We start from the raw sequence: 18,995 nt of genomic DNA, 5'->3' as shown, positions 1-18,995 counted from the left end.
CTTAACGTATACTTCAGAATTGTATTTAGCCACAGTTCTGTTTCTGGACCATAGAACTTTTTATGTTTGAACCTATCAAGATATTTCTGTTGTTCTTTTGTAAATTTCTTATCAATATGAAAGATTGTAGTGTGTTAAAGGGAAAAGAGGGGATAGACCATTTGTACTTCACTTTCGAAGAAAGTAAAGTGCAGAGAAGCTAAATACTACATTAATTGCCACACAGTTAATGACTGTGATAATTGCAGCAGTATGCACGCTCATGTCACAAGTTAAGGATTTTTAGAGATCCATGTGAAAACATTACCTCCTGGTGACACTGTTTAACTGTTGTGGAAAAACACAGAAACATGCAGCATACAGTACATACTAATATGACACCACTTAGTGTTCCTGCAACAATATGTGTGTGTGTAAAGGTCTCTGGTGGTGTTCTGATTATTTGTTTAAGCTTTGGCACACAGTACTAGTAGAAGAGTAACAGAATGGCACATCGGGACTGATAACCTCAGAAGTTAAGTCCCATAGTGCTCAGAGCCATTTGAACCAATGACACATCAAACACATTTGGATGACATTACATCCAGCCAGATCAGTGTCAGCTTTGAGCTCAGTAACAGTCAGTCCATGGTGGACTCAAAGTTTAATACTGCCCACATCATAATGTCACAGATCCCTGAAGGGAGGCAACACTACCTGTCCAGGCAGGGTTCACCTTGGGTTCTCATTTGCATATTGTGGATTCAGGAAGATGCTTTGCATGCTCAATGCATTCTTCTCTCACAAAGACACCAAATAACTCATAAAATATGGTTCTTAGCTGACCATTAGTTGACTCAGGAACAGTGGCATAGTGAAGTTTTTATCGATAAGTTACGGTTCAACTTTAAGAGTAATTACCACTATATGTTGACTTTAAAACTCTGCCTGTAGTATCAAAAGGGGACCATAGAGTAACAGCAATATTCAAATCTGGAATGGCAGCCTGTTAGAATTGCGTGTATGCCACTGTATGTGTTTACAAGGGCTACATTAATGACTGTAGGCTATGAGTATGACACTTTGCAGTAATATGTGGGCCTTTCTCATAGTGTGTATGGACCTCGGTTGTATCCAAAGGATAATGATACCAGGCAATGAAACTCTGACGTTGTGACTGAGTGCCTGAAACATAAGGTCAGTCAGCTAGTGACAGTTTTTTTCCTTGGACTTCAATCCGATTGAACATGAGTGGGGACTGTAAGCAAAAGTATTTAAACCTCACTAGCACAGACCATTGCTGATCAGATAAAGACACTGATCCATGAAGTGGAAGTGTTGCTGCTAGCCTTGCTGGTACAGTACGGTCTACACTGAGGATTCATGTTGTCGTGTAAGCACATTACACACCATACTGACACTGTGTATGCCAGTTTTGTATGGACATCACACACTGTAACTGTCACCCATAACCTACATATGTGTGTCCACAACACTTTGCATCCCTATTACTTGCTCAAAACATCCCCACGAAACCCTTCAGTATGTATGTTATAATGCTTCATGTTTTGTGGATTTTGGAGATTCTCTAACTTATAAAAATGAGTGTCATAAGACTTTGTTGTATGCCAGGCTCCTGAGTGATGGTAATGTTGCTGTCAGATAAATTAATTATGCACAATACACTCCATTCTCAGATTATACTACAAGAGAACACAAGGCTAGATCTGAACTTAAGCCTTAGATTAACAGGTGTTCTTTTATCCTGCTGTAAATTGTTTGATAAACTGAAATTTTAATTGCCTCGAATAAATATTTCTCACTCTTTCAAGAAGTTTTTGTTTTCATAGTTACTCTTTCTCTCCCCATGGATGAGTATTTTTAACTGGAGCTGTTACTTAGAATTAGTGAGTTCCAAACCTCCATCCAACCCTACTACATTTAGTTTCTCTCTTCTTTGCCTAAATCACCCAGGCACATTCTAGTATGATTCCGTTTGAGGACATTCTTCATTACTTCCTTTTTCCACTTGCCCTACCCCAGTGTTTTGTTTTCTAATGCCCTCAGTGGTGGCAACTCTGTTCATCTTCCTTCCTAATTTTCTTTTTTTCCTTCCTGTGTTCGTCCTCCCTCCCCCTTTCTCCCATGCCCTTCCTGATCATTGGTCCTGATTCTAGTATTGTAAAACAAATCACATACCTACATTTACATGGCACTAATGACTGCACTTTCTCTACCTCCTATTTTACAGTCATTTCTTGAATGTTATAACAATTTTATTTCAGGTAAATTGTGACCTGTGTGTTCCTTATGTCTGTTTTTCCTACAAATATAATCATGCAATTAAGTGTTGTGTATTTATGTTAAGATATGTTCCTCATGGAATGACATGTAAGAATTTCACTACTCATAAATGAAGTATGAATCTGTCTTTTATTATGTTATTTGCATTATTGGCCAAGGGCAGTAAAATTATGGCAGATTCTCACAAGGCTAAATATCTTCACTAAATTTGTTGAGGAAATCCCCCTCCAAAGAGTTTTAATCATCAGAAATGTTATCAGGTGAAATAATCTTATACATTTCTTTGAGAAACTACTATTCTTTATGCAGGACATTTTCCACCATACGTTGTAGCTAAAAGCTGATTTTTTTCCCCTAAATCATGTGAACATTATTTTTAGAGCTAATTAAGTATGCATATAATATGATATAGCATTGTATTCTTTCAGTGATGAATTTGTGATTTGGAAATACTGCTGCATGAATTGGTGTTACCGAGCTAAAAATGAATACTACCTTTCTTTCCAGATTCTCTTGTGTTCTGTGAAATGCTTTTAATTTATTCCTAAGCATACTGAAAGGACTGTATAAGTGAGAAAATATCTACAATCATTGTTCAAGTTACTGCAGATGTTAGTAATTTGTTCACATGAAAATTTTCAGCTGGTAACATTTTTCATGTCACACAGATTTTTATCATCATTAATGATTTTGTAAATACTTACCAGTGTTTTAAATTTGGTTGCGTTTCTGTGTGTTGTGTGTGTTATAAATAATATTTGGAAATACCAAAACAGTAAACAGAAAAGATGGTTGCAGTTACTGAAAAATTAATAATTTTAACAGGAAATGTCAGAGTTCAAATTGTGTCCAGAGTTCTTGCCTCATTTTCATTGGTTCACCTTATTTCTACATGAAGATGTGCAGTCCACAAGCCACTGTGCACTGTGCGATGAAAAGTGCTTTTTACTAATATCAAAAACCTTGTTCTACTCTGTTCGCATATGGAGTGAGATCCCAATGTAACAGGCAGTAACATCATTGCCAAGTCTTGTTTCATCTTTACGTGCCAGATCAGGTTCAGAGAGAACAAAATTACCCATCTTCCGAAGACTAGTATTGAGTTCCATGAGCATCCCCATAATTTCTTTGTGTGGAACACACTGCCGTGCTATAATGCATGCAGTTCATCTCTGAATATTTTGTTTGTCTGCTGTATAAATTATATAATGATTCCAAGTGGTGGGGTAGCAGTATAGAACAGAACACACTGGTGTTGTCTTTGCAATTTTCAGAAATGATGGGCTGCACTTTCTCAGAGTTCTCGCAACAAAATTGTCTTCCATTCACGTTCCCTGCTAAATGATTCCACATGTTCATTCCATTTTGTGTCTATCCACATTGCTCCCATTCAGTACACAGTGTGAAAGTACTGTCCAAATTATTCACCAGCTCCTTTGGATCATCCAGCAACACTACCTTCCTGTTGACAACATCATCAGCAAAATTGCTCTACATATATTGTTGATTGACAATACAGCACAGTGTTAAAGCAATTCGGGAATCTAGGAATACAGCATCTACATTTCCATTTGCACCAACTGCTTCCATAAAAGGTGAATCAAAGATGGATTAATAAGCCCGTGATTTAAAGCCCTTTCCACGTTTCCATGTTCTTGTCCAGTGACACAAAATTTCTGATATGATGTAAATGTCAATAAGATATAACCCCTTCCTGCTCCTCCCTTCCACAAAAAATGAAAATGGTACAGATGAAATGACTTTGCAACCACTATGAAATTTATCAGAGGGTTACTTCCCATTTTACCATGCGTGCTTCAGTGCCGTGCTGTGCTGTAAGACATCCAATTGTTTCCTTGCAGTCCCTTCGCGGGTGATACATCGAGGGTTGTTTTGTATTCCTACCTTTCTTACTGAAAGCTGGTTCTTGAAACAGTGTATGTAGGCTTTCATAGGGTAATATAGAGCTCTTAAAGTGTGTGTCAGTTTAGTTTTACTAGCATTTTCCTGATGCTATTCCATGGGCCAAACAAACCTATGACCATTCATGCTGGTTTTTTGTTTAAGTTAAATATCCCTTGTTAGTTCTATTTGCTATGGGTCACACACGCTTGAACAACAATCTAGGATGAGTTGCAGGAGTGTTTTGTAAGCAGTCTCCTCCGTAGGCTGATGGTATTTTCCCATACCAGTGTATTGATGTGTTCCATTTGCTTCACCTATGATGGAGCCCATGTCACTGTTCCATTTCATAACCTTACAAATTGTTACAACCAGTACCTGAATGAGTTAAATGGTTCCAGTTGTGACGTACTGATATTTTAGTCCCAGGATATGAAGTCTATTGTTTTATGAAGTGCACAGTTTTACATTTCTGCATATACAGAGCAAGTTGCTAATCTTTGCACCACTTTGAAATCTTATCCATATCTCCCTGAAAATTTGTGCAGATTTCATCACAGTACTTCATTATAGATAACTGTGTCACTTCTAAAAATTCTAAGGCTATCATTAATATTTTTCGCAAGATCATTAATGTACAGTATTAACAAAGTCATCAAGAAACTCTCTGGAGTTTACCAGAAGTTACTTCTACATGTGTTGACAACTTCTCATCCAAGTAACTTGCTGTGTCCTTCATAGCAAGAAGTCCTCAATCCAGTTCCAGAATTTGCTTGATATCCATAATAAGCATAGGTGTTGGTTGTACTGAGTCGAATGCTTTTTGGAAGTCAAGGATTAGTTCACCTGCCTGACTGCCGTAATCCATTGCTTTCAGGATGTCGTGGGAAAAGTGTGAGTTAGGTTTCGCAAGAGTGGTACTTTCAGAATCATGGTTGTTGGTATGGAGAAGACCGTTCTGTTACAGAACATCATTATTTTTGAGTTCAGAATATGTTCTAAGATTCTAAAACACATGGCTATGACACTGAACAGTAGTTTAGGGGAAACGGTAGGTTCACTGCGATGATACATGTCCATGGCTAACCAATTTTATGTTCATCTCAGAAATTCTGTCTGTAAATGTACAACTATTGGGTGCGCCTCATTAGTATTAATACATGGAAATGTATTTATAGGTTGCTCACCAGTGAATGTCACGTCTTTTTTCATCTTATTCAGTTTGACATGTTTATTCACTTTGTTTTGATTTGTGTTCATTTGAGAACCCTATACGTGGTGTAATGTCATCTGGTTACATATTAACTATTATATGTGCTTTGTAACCAGAATAATAAATTCAGTATTATCATAACACTCCTCTGAAACTATAAAAAGAACATAAATACCGAGTATCATTGTGACTGTTGTTTCCATTCTTGCACACAAATTAAAGCAACAACTCATTATATCTTCAGTTGGTACATTCATTACAGTTCTGGAAACTATTGCTGCCTTTTCTTTCTTTGCAAGTGAGAACCTACGAACTTCATACTCATTATTTACATACATATTACAAACAGTATTTAACAATAAGCTCCCCTAGGGGTAAATGTGTGCAAAACATTACAATTCACTGTGAGGAAAATGTTGTTATTCCTTTTCACTTCAAAGTAATGGAAGAAAAAGGCAGCAGGAATATTCCTGTATCTACGATATGGGTTCAAGTCCTGGTCCGGCACAAATTTTCATTTTCTTTCCATTATACTGCTAACGATTGTCCGTATTCACAACAGCAAGTACATTTCGTGTATTCCTTTGCTTTTACCAGAATACATTTCATCTTCGTGTGTACTTTAATTGAAGATTTTCTTATGGAGAAAAGAAGTCTGCTGAAATACCCATCTTGTAATTTTTCTTTTATGCTGTAGCTATTCTTTCAGAACAGATACTTCATATATGCAATCTCTGGATTCATATGTGATGGAATACTCTGCATGCCGAAATATAAATCAGTGTGTGTTGGCTTGCTGTATACAGAGTGGCTAATCTACCCATTCAATTTTTGTTGTACCAAAACGTCTGAAAAAGGCAACTTAGCTTCTGTCTCTCTCAATAACAAACTGGATGTTCGGGTGCATGTCATTCTTGTGATTGAGAAACTGTTCAACAGCTTGAGTGCTCTGTGACCAAACCATAAATGTGTTGTCAACATATCAGTAAAATTAACATCAGTAAAATGGAGCTAAATTTAATGCCTATTCCTCAAAATGCTCAATAAAATACTTGGCCCCTGTTGGAGACAATAGAGGGACCCATCGTCATTCAGTTGGTCATACCAATTTTATCAACATGTGACCCCCAGGGGATCCACAACTCTTTTGTGGATACGTGCGTGGTGAGCACGGGGCCACGAGCTATTGCAGCCTTCTTTCTCTCCAGGGCTGCATTTCCTTCCATTTCCCCTCCTTGCTCCTTTCCCGTCGCCCTCTCCTCTCCCTCTCTTGGTGTCCTTGCTTATGTTGGCCCCCGCTATCCTCCTGGTTCTGTTGGTTTTACAATCCGGCTTTGTTGCGTAATCATCTCCTCCTTTTGGCATTCCTTGGTCCCCCTCTGGGGTTTGATCTCCATTACAAAATTTCTCCTCTGTGGTGTGAGCCATTTGGGGAAGAGCACCTTACCTAGTGTCTCCCTCCTAGTGGGCCCTCCTAATACATTCCACCTTTTCTTTCATGTCGTTGTCTGCTGCTAGGGTGCATAGCCAGCACGGTAGCCAGCCCATGTGGTGGGGTCGCTATGTACCCTTTTGGTTGAGCCCCCTGAACACACAGGGATCACACTTCTGATACCTGAGCTGTGACCTCCTCATGCATGCCTTGGAGTGGTTGCTCGTCATCCTGGAGCATCGGAACTCCCGGCAATGGCCACCGTGCCAGACGGCCCTTGCTGTGGCTGGGTGGCGCCCGTGAGGAGAGCCCCTGATTGGAGTGGGTGGTATCACGGCGGATGCTATGCAAATGAAACGCATACGGGTCCAGAACTCTGGCCGTTCTTCTGCGGCCGTCTCTCTGCGTGGAACTGATTCTTCAAGTGCTTCTTCTCTTGCCCCTTCGGCCTTCCCTTCCATGGCTACCCCCTGGGAAGAGGGTGAGGCCCGTCGGCTAAGGGGCAAAACCTTTCCCCCGTCATCTAGTTTGCACCAGGACTGGTGGAGATACTTTCACCAATACCAAACCTTTATTCTTTGTGGAACACATTGAAGACAAGTTTGGCAAAGTGGACTCCCAGAGCAAGATGCGGTCGGGTTCGTTGCTGATCAAAACTGCTTCAGCTGCCCAATCTGTGCCCCTTCGTGCTTGTACCCATCTTGGCACAATTCCTGTGTCCATTACCCCCCACTAGTCTCTAAATATGGTACAAGGTGTGATTTTTCACAGGGACCTCATCCTTCAAACTGATGAGGAACTTCGGGACAATCTGGGATGGCAGGGTGTTCACTTTGTTCGGTGTGTCCAGAAGGGTCCTAAAGACAATTGTATTGATACTGGTGCCTTTATCCTGGCCTTTGAAGGGGATACCCTCCCGGAGAAAATTAAGATTATGGTTTATTGATGTGATGTGAAGCCGTACATCTCACCTCCTACGACGTGTTTTAAGTGCTTGCATTTTGGACATGTCTTCCTGCTGTTCACAGGCCCCTCTCCGTGGTGACTGTGGACGTCCACTCCATGAGGGGAGTCCCTGTGTTCCCCCTCCTGTGTGTGTAAATTGTCATGATAGTCATTCTCCACGTTCACCAGATTGCCCAGTATATAAGAAGGAAAAAAAGATACAGGAGTATAAGTCCCTCGATCGTTTAACCTGCACAGAGGCCTGTAAGAAATATACACGTCTTCACCCTGTGTCCATGACATCTAGTTACGCCTTGGTTACATCTTCACCCCTTCCTCCCCCTTCCTGACCCCCATCCCGGACCCCTCTCCTCCCCACCTCCGCTGCGGCTCCCACACCTTCTCCTCTGGGCGCTGCCCCTGCTCCCCAGCCGGAGAAGTGTCCCACTCCTTCGGCGTCTGCCGGTCAAGGGTGCCTCTCCCGGGATGCCCCTTCCCGGCACCTTCCAGGCCAGAGGTCTGCTGCTGCGCGACGATCGCGAGAGCCGCGGTCTGTCGGCCCCCAGGTCGCCCGGTCTCTTTCTGTTCCTGATCTTGCTGCAGCTGGCTCCTTTACGCCACACAGCCCTCCTCGATCTCAGCCTGAAAAGAAGAAGAAACATAAGTCCCGGGACAAAGAGCCTCTGGTGTCACCAGAGGTCCCTTCCCCGACTTCACAACCGGATTCTGACCTGTCGTTCATGGATGTCGCCCTCTCCTTGTCGGTGACGGGTGGGGACCTGGCGTTATGACTGGATTTAGCGTGTTCAGCCTCCATTTAAATCATCGTTCTGTGGTTCTGCAATGGAATTGTAATGGATACTATTGTCACCTTCCGGAATTGAAATCCCTTCTTTCGTCTTACTCTGCAGCTTGTGTGGTTCTCCAGGAATCTCATTTTACTGATTCTCACTCACCGACCCTCTGTGGGTTCCATGTTTTCTGTCTAAATCGGGTTGGACCCTTGCGGTCTTCTGGTGGTGTTTGTACGTTGGTCCGTACAGACATTGCTAGCACATGGATTCCTCTTCAAACTACATTGGAAGCGGTTGCTGTTAGGGTCCACCTAGACTCTGTGGTCACAGTTTGCAGTATTTATCTCCCTCCTGACAGGACTCTTACACCTGCTGCCTTAATTGCCTTTCTTCAGCAACTTCCTCCTCCCTTCCTCCTCCTTGGGGATTTTAATGCTCATCATCCCTTGGGGGGCAGTGCCTTTCCATCTAGATGAGGTCTTATTATAGACCAGTTTATTGCAGACCACGACTTGTGCCTTCTTAATTATGGCTCCCCTACTCATTTCAGTGCCGGTCATGGTACCTTTTCTGCCATTGATCTTTCTCTTTCTTCTCCCTCTCTCCTCCCTTCATTACACTGGTCGCCACACAACGACCTTTGTGATAGTGACCATTTCCCGTTGATTATCTCGCTCCCTTTTCGCTCCCCGATGGACAGGTTACCTCGTTGGTCTTTCCAACGCGCTGATTGACCTCTATACACTGCACAGGTCGTGTTTTCTCCCTCTTTGTTGGGTTGTATTGATGACGTCCTACGTGATGTGTCTGACGCGATTGTTCGCGCTGCTAACCTTGCTGTCCCGCCCTCATCTGGACCATTTCGTCGCCGGCAAGTCCCATGGTGGAGTACGGCCATTGCCATTGCCATCCGTGATCGCCGTCGAGCTTTGCAACACATTAAGAGGCACCCATCCGTAGCCAGCCTTACTACCTTTAAATGCCTCCGCGCTAAAGCCCGTTATTTAACCAAACAGAGCAAGCGGATATGTTGGGAACGATTCGTTTCTTCCCTTGGTTCTACTGTCCCTCTGTCACGGGTATGGGCTACACTTCGCTCTCTCCAGGGTTGCCATCGGCATTCCACCCTCCCAGTCCTTCATCCCCCAGATGGCCTTTGTACGGACCCATTAGTTCTTGCAGAACATCTTGCGACCCATTTTGCAGTGGCCTCAGCATCAGCCTCATATCCAGCTGCTTTCCTTCACCTGAAACAGCGGGCTGAAGCTTCCACCTTATGTTTTACCCCTTGTGAGTCAGAATCTTACAACGAACCTTTTACTGAATGGGAATTTCTTTCTGCACTTTCTTCTTCTCATGATACGGCCCCCAGCCCAGATTCCATTCATAACCAACTGCTTCAACATCTCAGTGCTCCACAACGGCAACATCTTCTTCAGGTGTTTAACCGTATCTGGCTCCAGGGTGACTTCTCTTCTCAGTGGAGGGATAGCATCATGGTTTTTGTCCTTAAGCCTGGTAAGAACCCCCTATCTGTTGACAGCTATCGGCCAATTAGTTTGACCAATGTTGTTTGTAAGTTACTTGAACGGATGGTAGCCCGTCGGCTCAATTGGGTCCTCGAATCTCGGGATCTATTATCCCCTTACCAGTGTGGCTTTCGAGAGGGACGGTCTCCAATCAATCATTTACTTCGCTTGGAATCCGCAGTTCGGCAGGCTTTTTTCCAGGGCCGCCATTTGGTTGCAGTGTTTTTTGACCTTCGCAAGGCCTATGACATGGCCTGGCGCCATCACATCTTACTTACCCTTCATCAGTGGGGTCTTCGGGGCCCACTCCCGATTTTTATCCGCCAGTTCCTGATCCATCGGTCATTCAGAGTTCGAGTTGGTACTGGTTTTAGTTCTCCACGGACCCAGGAGACGGGCATCCCACAGGGTTCTGTCTTGAGTGTCCTTTTCCTCATTGCTGTCAATGGACTTGAGGCCTCTGTCGGTCCTTTGGTCACCCCTGCCCTGTATGTGGATGATTTCTGCATTTGGATTAGTTCCTCTTCGATGGCATCTGCAGAGCGGCAGCTCCAGGGAGCTATACAGCGTGCCTCTGCATGGACCCTCTCACATGGGTTCCAATTCTCTCCTCTAAAATCGCGGGTGGTCCACTTCTTTCACCGTACTACGATCCACCCTGATCCAGAGCTCTATCTCAATGCCCACTGATTGCCTGTGGTCCCACAGTTTCATTTCCTGGGTCTTCTTTTCGACAACAAGCTCACTTGGCTGCCTCATATCAGACTTCTGAAGATAGGATGTTTCTGTAAATCCAATGAACTTCGCTTCCTTGCCCACTCCTCTTGGGGTGCGGACCGTTCCCTCCTTCTCCATCTTTATCGTGCTCTAGTTCTGTCTTGCTTGGACTGTGGTTGTCAAATTTATGGTTCAGCTGCTCCTTCCACACTGCATGTGCTGGATCCAGTCCACCATCGCGGTATCCGTTTGGCCACCGGTGCCTTCCCTACTAGCCCTGTTGATAGTCTCCTGGTTGAAGCTGGGATCCCCCCCCCCCCCCTTTCTGTTCGGCGGTCCCAGCTTCTGGTGTCTTATGCACTCACTATCCGTGCCTCTCCCACTCATCCTTCCTATTCTATCCTGTTCCCAGACCATGGACGTCGCCCACCCGACTCCCGCCCTCGGGCGGGTTTACTGGTTGGGCTCCGCCTTGCGTCTCTTTGCCATGATTTTCAGCTTCCTTCTTCGTCCTGCCTTCCTAGCTCCCTCCCCTCCACCCCCCCCCCCCCCTTGGTTAGTTCCTCGGCCTCGAATTTGGATGGATCTCCGCCGAGGTCCAAAAGATTCCATCCCCCCGGTGGTGTTCCGTTCCTTTTTCCGCCAAATTTTATGGGAGTTTCGGGATGCTGTTGTTTTTTACACTGATGGCTGTAAATCTGCTGATCATGTGGGGTATGCCTTCACGTCCTCTGTCGGAACGGAAAATCATCTGCTGCCACCTACATGTGGGGTGTTTTCTGCGGAATTGATGGCAATTTCCCAGGCCCTTACCTTTATTAAACAGTCCCAACACAACCGCGTTTTGTTATGTACGGACTCGATGAGTGGCCTTCTTGCTATTGACCGATGTTTTTCGCGCCATCCCTTGGTCTCTGCCATCCATGACCATCTCGCTGATATTCACCGTGCTGCTTGTTCCATTGACTTCCTTTGGGTCCCTGGCCATGTGGGTATCCCGGGTAATGAGCTCGCTGATCGTTTGGCTGGGGGAGCAGTCACTTACCCCTCCATTTTCTGTAACCCCTCCTGCAGCGGATTTACAGCTTCACATCAAATCCCACTTCGCACAGTCATGGGCCAATTCTTGGGAGGCTACTCCCGTGTCTAATAAACTTCGTGCGATTAAGGTGACACCAGGCCCGTGGCGTTCTTCCTTTCGCCTCTCCCGAAAGGACTCGACCACACTGTGTCGTCTCTGCATTGGCCATAGCAGGCTGACCCGTGGTTTTCTTTTGCGTGATGAGCCACCCCCAATTTGTGGTTGTGGAGCCTTCCAGTCGGTAGCCCACATTTTGGTTGAATGCCCCCTTCTTTTGGCTCTGCGTGCTAAGTACTCTGGTTCTCGGTTTCCTCCGGGAAAGTGGTTTTTATTCTCAGTTTTAAGGTTTTTAATCTCTCTCTGGTATTGGGGCAGGGCGGTGAGTGTTTGGGTGTCTCCCACTGTAAGCAGTGTTCAGATTCCCGATTCACCTCCCTGACCGAAATCCTCTTTTCTTCCCCTTTTACTCTGTTTTTACCCCCCCCCCCCCCCTTTTTTTTTTTTTTTTTTTTTTTTTTTAGGCTTGGTTAGTCTCCTATTCCCATATGTACCTTCTACCAGTTGTACCTTTCAAGTCACAGGTGGTCTTGCCTATGTTGCTTCAGCATAGCGTTGGGTTCGTTCTCTTGCTGACTTCCCTCGTTTTGTTTTTACCATTGACAACATGACTGCCCCTTTACGTTTTTAGCCTTTTCCCTTTTATTGTTCTGACTTTCCCGAGATGTCACATTAGCGGAATGGACCACATTTGAAACAAGGGACTGATGACCTTGCTGTTTGGTCCCTTAAACCTCAAACAACCAACCAACCATCAACATGTGAGATGTAGGTGGTTGTCAAAGTGTGGCAAAGAAACTTCATAGTTTTAAAAGAAAAGTGGTCTGCCAACAGTTTGTGTGTCTTGTACAAGAACTTTAGTAAACTGAAAGACCACATCTAGAATGACTAACACATCATTAGGGCTAACTTTGATTTGTTTGGTTTAAACATTTGAAGTATGTTCTCCAAAAGAGCAGCTAAGGCACTTGAGATACAAAGTTTGCGCTCTTCAAAAAATTAAAATGTGAACTATCTGTTGTGATTCTTCCTTGCTGCAGCACTACATCTAGCAAAATAGGTAGGGCCCTGGAAAGATATACCATCACACCCATGTTCTGACCATCTAAGAAGGTAGGGAGATGTTGTGCGTAGCTAGACAGCCTGAATGTGAGGATCGGGTTCGATAGGAGTGTGGAAGCAATGACATCAAGCAGTCCATCTATACAGTTTCCAACTGTGGTGCAGTAAACCAACAGCACATTAAAAATCAGGAACTTTAAAAGTCACTAGCTACTGAGTACACCATCATGAATAAATATAGAATAATGTTTGATGAAACTAAAGTCTTTGCCCCATGCTTCTGTACACTGGGGTTTTATTATCAAAGGGGAAGCAGTAATTGGAATGTGCAACAACAAATTCAGAGATGACAGTAGGTATGATCTTAGTCATGTGTGGAAGGCAGCTGTTAACATCAGCACAGACATTGACACAAAATCTGACAGCATGGCATATTCTGACCAATTAAAAGTTGTTTATGTGCTATAAAAGGTAACCACAGCAATCAGTTGTTCTTGCTGAACACTGTGACGATGATCGTCGAAAGCTTGAGGTTTTTCCTAGTATTGATGCACAGGAGGAAGAAGTATGTCTTAGACAAGAATGTCATTGCAAGAAAATTTGGTCATGTCCAATCTCAAAGTATGTTCATTTGGTGTTTCTTGATTTTGACTAATACAAAGAACACTGGCTTATTTCACAGATTGTTCCAGATTATATGGACTTCACAGTCCTGTAAACTATGGCAAGGCCTACAGATTGCCAACACATTAGGCAAGAATGGCAACTGACCATCAACATAGGAAGTGAAATGCAATAAACATAAATAACTGAGTACTCATATGTATTAATTACACTATAGTCAAGGAATTACAGTAATCACTCACACCTTGTAAATACGTGTATCCATCTGGAGTTATTTAAAATGAAAAGACCACATAAATCTAGTTTTGAAAAAGACAGATTCTGCGGTCAATTGCAAAATCACAGTACAACCAATTAATGAGTATTGTCTGTCTGTCAGGGGCCATTGTATTGTTAAATTAGAGGGGGTGAGGGGAGAAGGAGACAGCACGATTTGTTATAGGCTCGTGTAGTTAGTCCAGCAACATCACAGGATTGATTGACACACTCCAGCATAAAATGCTACTAGAAATATGTGCCTCAGAAGTTAAGATTACAAAAACAGAAATTCTAAATCATTTCAAGAACCATATTAGTTTCTGACTTACCTCTCAAGTAATGACTTCTTTTTTTTTATGTCCCATCCTGCATGTGGAAATTATTTTATTTATTTGGCCAGATACTATTTGAGTAGTCCGTCATTTATACCAGGATGTTGGGGAAAGTCAAGTATGCTATTACACTAAATCATGTAAATTTCGTTCTGTGTGCACTAACTGTTTGCACATTGTGTTTCTGAGAAGGCAATGGGAATGATATTGGCATTTGCATAGACAAACTACCCAAACTTCATATCGAGTCTTGCTGATGTGCCAGACTAATAGTCCTTAACCTGGTTTGGCTCACTTCCATATGTTAAGCTAGTGCATTATAGATTGTTGTATGACTAGATCACGTAGGGTACAATTAAATAATTCCAGACTTTTCCAAATATACCATCAGTTGTTCCTCCTGTGTACCTCCCTCAAATCTAATGGAAATGAGACTGGTGTGCTGTTGTTCATGTGCTCACATCCTAGCGTGGCTTGTGGAGTACAGAAACAGATGTAGATTGAGGAGAAACACAGTATAACAGCTAACCAGTTGCACAATAAGCATGCTTCGTTCTCGTGAAAGTTTATGTTGCATCAAGCTGATGGTTGACAAAGAATTTGATTGCTTATTTCTCTCCTGTACTTTGCTGTCCCATTCTATTGAAGTGCCACAAAGTTTCACAATTGCACAGTTTGTAAAACTGCATGTCAGTGTATAATTTGGACATTAGATAAGTCTTAACTGGTTTCATTATAGTCCTACAGTGTCTGCCCTGGTAAATGATTTCATTCTCATTGGTTCCAAAATACAGATCTTCCAGTCAGATAGGTCAGTTTTGTTTAGAAGTATTGATGGCGAGGGCGTGTATTAATGAATTTTATAGTAGGTGCTCAGTTCACTGAACTGTCTAGTGAGTGTGTGTGAATGTTAAAAAATGAAGCTACTGACACAATATCCCACTGCCCAAAATGTACTTAGAACTGTGTTGTGAATGCCCTCTGATTGCTTCATTGTTAGTATTTTTAGTTTTATTTAGCAGATGCTCTGCCAGAATGAATCCATATTCATTGCTTTTCACATGACCAAACATAAACTTTACAGCAAGAACTCCTGTGGCCAAAACATACTACAAATAATTTCCACCACACATTCACAGGAAACTGAAAATTAATCAGTCTGATGAAATTATAAAACTAGTAAAATATTAACACCTACCTGATGTTTGCAAAAATATTTGTGTTATAAAGTTAGCAAAATTGTCTTAATTCTGCAGAAATGTGACTAAGTGGTAAAGTGCCACACTACAGATCTAAAGCTCTGACACTGGAATTTTTTCTGTCAATGTTTGGAGGAAGGGCAACTGCATACCACCTCCAATTGGACCTGCCTAGTAAAGTGCTGGTTTCTTTTTTTTTCCCAAATCAACCTTCAGGTTGATGGCAGTTTCACCTTTTTTGCAATAATAAGTATTATAAGAGTTTTCAGACTCACTAGAATTGTCAGGGGACTGTAAAAGAAAACTTCTAGTTGCTGTAGTAACATCCATGCAGGCACCCATTTGGTGCATGTGTAAAGAAATCTAAGCAAAGGCAGTATAATTCAAGTAAAGGTTTTGTAACTTGCATGGAAATGTGCACTTCAGGGCAACAGGATTCCAGAGGCTTCAAGGTTTAACAGCAATAGGATAAAAGAGAAGTTAGTCAGATTTCTGTCCGTTCTTTCTGTAAAGTACCAGATATACTTCCAAATAATTCTGTGGAAAACATAAGATGGCCATTTTAAGGATTTTTTTTTTTTTTTTTTTTTTTTTTTTACAGGGATTTAGATTGTTTTGCTGACATCTAACAAATATATTCAAGTCTCACAATCGGGCAAGGTTGGGAAGCAGAAGGTGGCAAATAAGCAATCGTACATGAGAATGAGTGAGACATTGAAAGATTTAAAATATTGAATATGTATAAATCTTATGACAGTATCTCAGAAAGTATATCCCAGAAAAAAGGTGCACACATATTAACCAGATGTAAACATTAATGTAATTAATACTTTCCCCCTAGGGGAGCAGCAGCCAAATTGGATTGCAGAATAAATATGATCCCACAGTTGAGTGAATCTTTACTTAAAACTGAGATTATTCCAACAGAACCAGCTAGTCCCTCAGAGGGGAGAAAAAGATCCCATATTCCACCAGAACATGGAGTAATTGAAGAAAAACACACACAGTGATTTCAGCATACACATTTGAAAACCTTGTTTATGATAAGGGGATGGAGCATCCACAGAAGCAAAAGTAGATTGTGGTAGATTAGTTCACTGGCTGGCAGAGATGTTCAATGATAAATACTGCTTTTCTCCTGTTTCATTCACCATTGATTTCCATTCAGTACACCATTAAAACTAATAGTAGTATTTTATGTGCCAAGGAATAATACTCTTACAGTGGAACCACAATGCCATTTTGTCTCGAATGAATTTTCTCTTATTTTGTCAGATAATTTACACATAATGTTATCATGAGGAAAACAATCTCACACCTGATACTGCAGCAGAGTAAGGGTATTATCTGTTGTTGTTCCCTTTTGTGGTGTCATATCATTGTTAACATTGCCCAGTGTAGTGGTTGCCAAGACCCATCCTAGTAGCCCACCTCAGATAGATCCAAAGATCAAGCAGTAACTGAAATGAAAGCTGCTTCAGCAGAAAAGATATTCTTCTCATTCCCAGGTTAAGCAACACATTATTCCAAAAGCAACTTTGGTATTATGTTCCATAAGATACAGTGGAGGGTGGGGGATTACATTTGTCTGGAAAGCACTTTCTTCCTTTCTTAGTGGAATAAAGTGTGACTCTCCCCCCCCCGCCCCCTTTCTTCCATTCTCTGGTACCTTCCAAAATTTCAAATTTTTGTTGTTGTTTCATTAGGTGTGATTTTTAAAATGCCTTTTGACACTGCTGAACTTGTTACATTGGGTTACCCAGTGTGCAGGATTGATGGTAATTGTACTTGATCAAGGATATGACATCTCATGTAAGGTATACATTGCTCCATTAGCTAAAAGCAAAGTGATTTGGCATAACAGTTTATTGTTGTAGGCATTCCACGTAAGTCTTTGCCAGGGGATAAAAACTCTTTTGTGAATACAAACATGGAGAACCAAGCCATTGCAGACTCATTCATTTCTTGTGGTGCAGTTCTAACTTCTGTGATTTGGTCTGTAGGACAATTTCATTGTTGACAACTTGGCTTTGCTATGTTGTTGTGGTCTTCAGTCCTGAGACTGGTTTGATGCAGCTCTCCATGCTACTCTATCCTGTGCAAGCTTTTTCATCTCCCAGTACCTACTGCAACCTACATCCTTCTGAATCTGCTTAGTGTATTCATCTCTTGGTCTCCCTCTACGATTTTTACCCTCCACGCTGCCCTCCAATACTAAATTGGTGATCACTTGATGCCTCAGAACATGTCCTACCAACCGATCCCTTCTTCTGGTCAAGTTGTGCCACAAACTTCTCTTCTCCCCAATCCTATTCAATACTTCATTAGTTATGTGATCTACCCATCTAATCTTCAGCATTCTTCTGTAGCACCACATTTCGAAAGCTTCTATTCTCTTCTTGTCCAAACTATTTATCGTCCATGTTTCACTTCCATACATGGCTACACTCCATACGAATACTTTCAGAAATGACTTCCTGACACTTAAATCAATACTGGATGTTAACAAATTTCTCTTCTTCAGAAATGCTTTCCTTGCCATTGCCAGCCTACATTTTATATCCTCTCTACTTCGACCATCATCAGTTATTTTGCTCCCCAAATAGCAAAGCTCCTTTACTACTTTAAGTGCCTCATTTCCTAATCTAATTCCCTCAGCATCACCCGACTTAATTAGACTACATTCCATTATCCTTGTTTTGCTTTTGTTGATGTTCATCTTATATCCTCCTTTCAAGACACTGTCCATTCCATTCAACTGCTCTTCCAAGTCCTTTGCTGTCTCTGACAGAATTACAATGTCATCGGCGAACCTCAAAGTTTTTATTTCTTCTCCATGAATTTTAATACCTACCCCGAATTTTTCTTTTGTTTCCTTTACGGCTTGCTCAATATACAGATTGAACAACATCGGGGAGAGGCTACAACCCTGTCTTACTCCCTTCCCAACCACTGCTTCCCTTTCATGTCCCTCGATTCTTATAACTGCCATCTGGTTTCTGTACAAATTGTAAATAGCCTTTCGCTCCCTGTATTTTACCCCTGCCACCTTCAGAATTTGAAAGAGAGTATTCCAGTCAACATTGTCAAAAGCTTTCTCTAAGTCTACAAATGCTAGAAACGTAGGTTTGCCTTTCCTTAATCTTTCTTCTAAGATAAGTCGTAAGGTCAGTATTGCCTCACGTGTTCCAGTGTTTCTACGGAATCCAAACTGATCTTCCCCGAGGTTGGCTTCTACTAGTTTTTCCATTCGTCTGTAAAGAATTCGTGTTAGTATTTTGCAGCTGTGACTTATTAAGCTGATAGTTCGGTAATTTTCACATCTGTCAACACCTGCTTTCTTTGGGATTGGAATTATTATATTCTTCTTGAAGTCTGAGGGTATTTCGCCTGTTTCATACATCTTGCTCACCAGATGGTAGAGTTTTGTCAGGACTGGCTCTCCCACGGCCGTCAGTAGTTCCAATGGAATATTGTCTACTCCGGGGGCCTTGTTTCGACTCAGGTCTTTCAGTGCTCTGTCAAACTCTTCACGCAGTATCGTATCTCCCATTTCATCTTCATCTA

The 18,995-nt window shown here is 42.2% G+C and overlaps 1 protein-coding gene across 3 annotated transcripts in view; it reads left to right on the top strand.

Moving 5' to 3' along the window:
- Positions 1 to 18,995, top strand: part of LOC124721208 (beta-1,3-galactosyltransferase 5-like) — a 192,626-nt gene that overhangs the window by 148,345 nt on the left and 25,286 nt on the right. The window lies entirely within an intron of this gene.

Source organism: Schistocerca piceifrons, chromosome X (assembly GCF_021461385.2).
Source record: "Schistocerca piceifrons isolate TAMUIC-IGC-003096 chromosome X, iqSchPice1.1, whole genome shotgun sequence".
Taxonomy (NCBI): domain Eukaryota; kingdom Metazoa; phylum Arthropoda; class Insecta; order Orthoptera; family Acrididae; genus Schistocerca; species Schistocerca piceifrons.
This window is presented reverse-complemented; position numbering and strand designations above follow the sequence as displayed.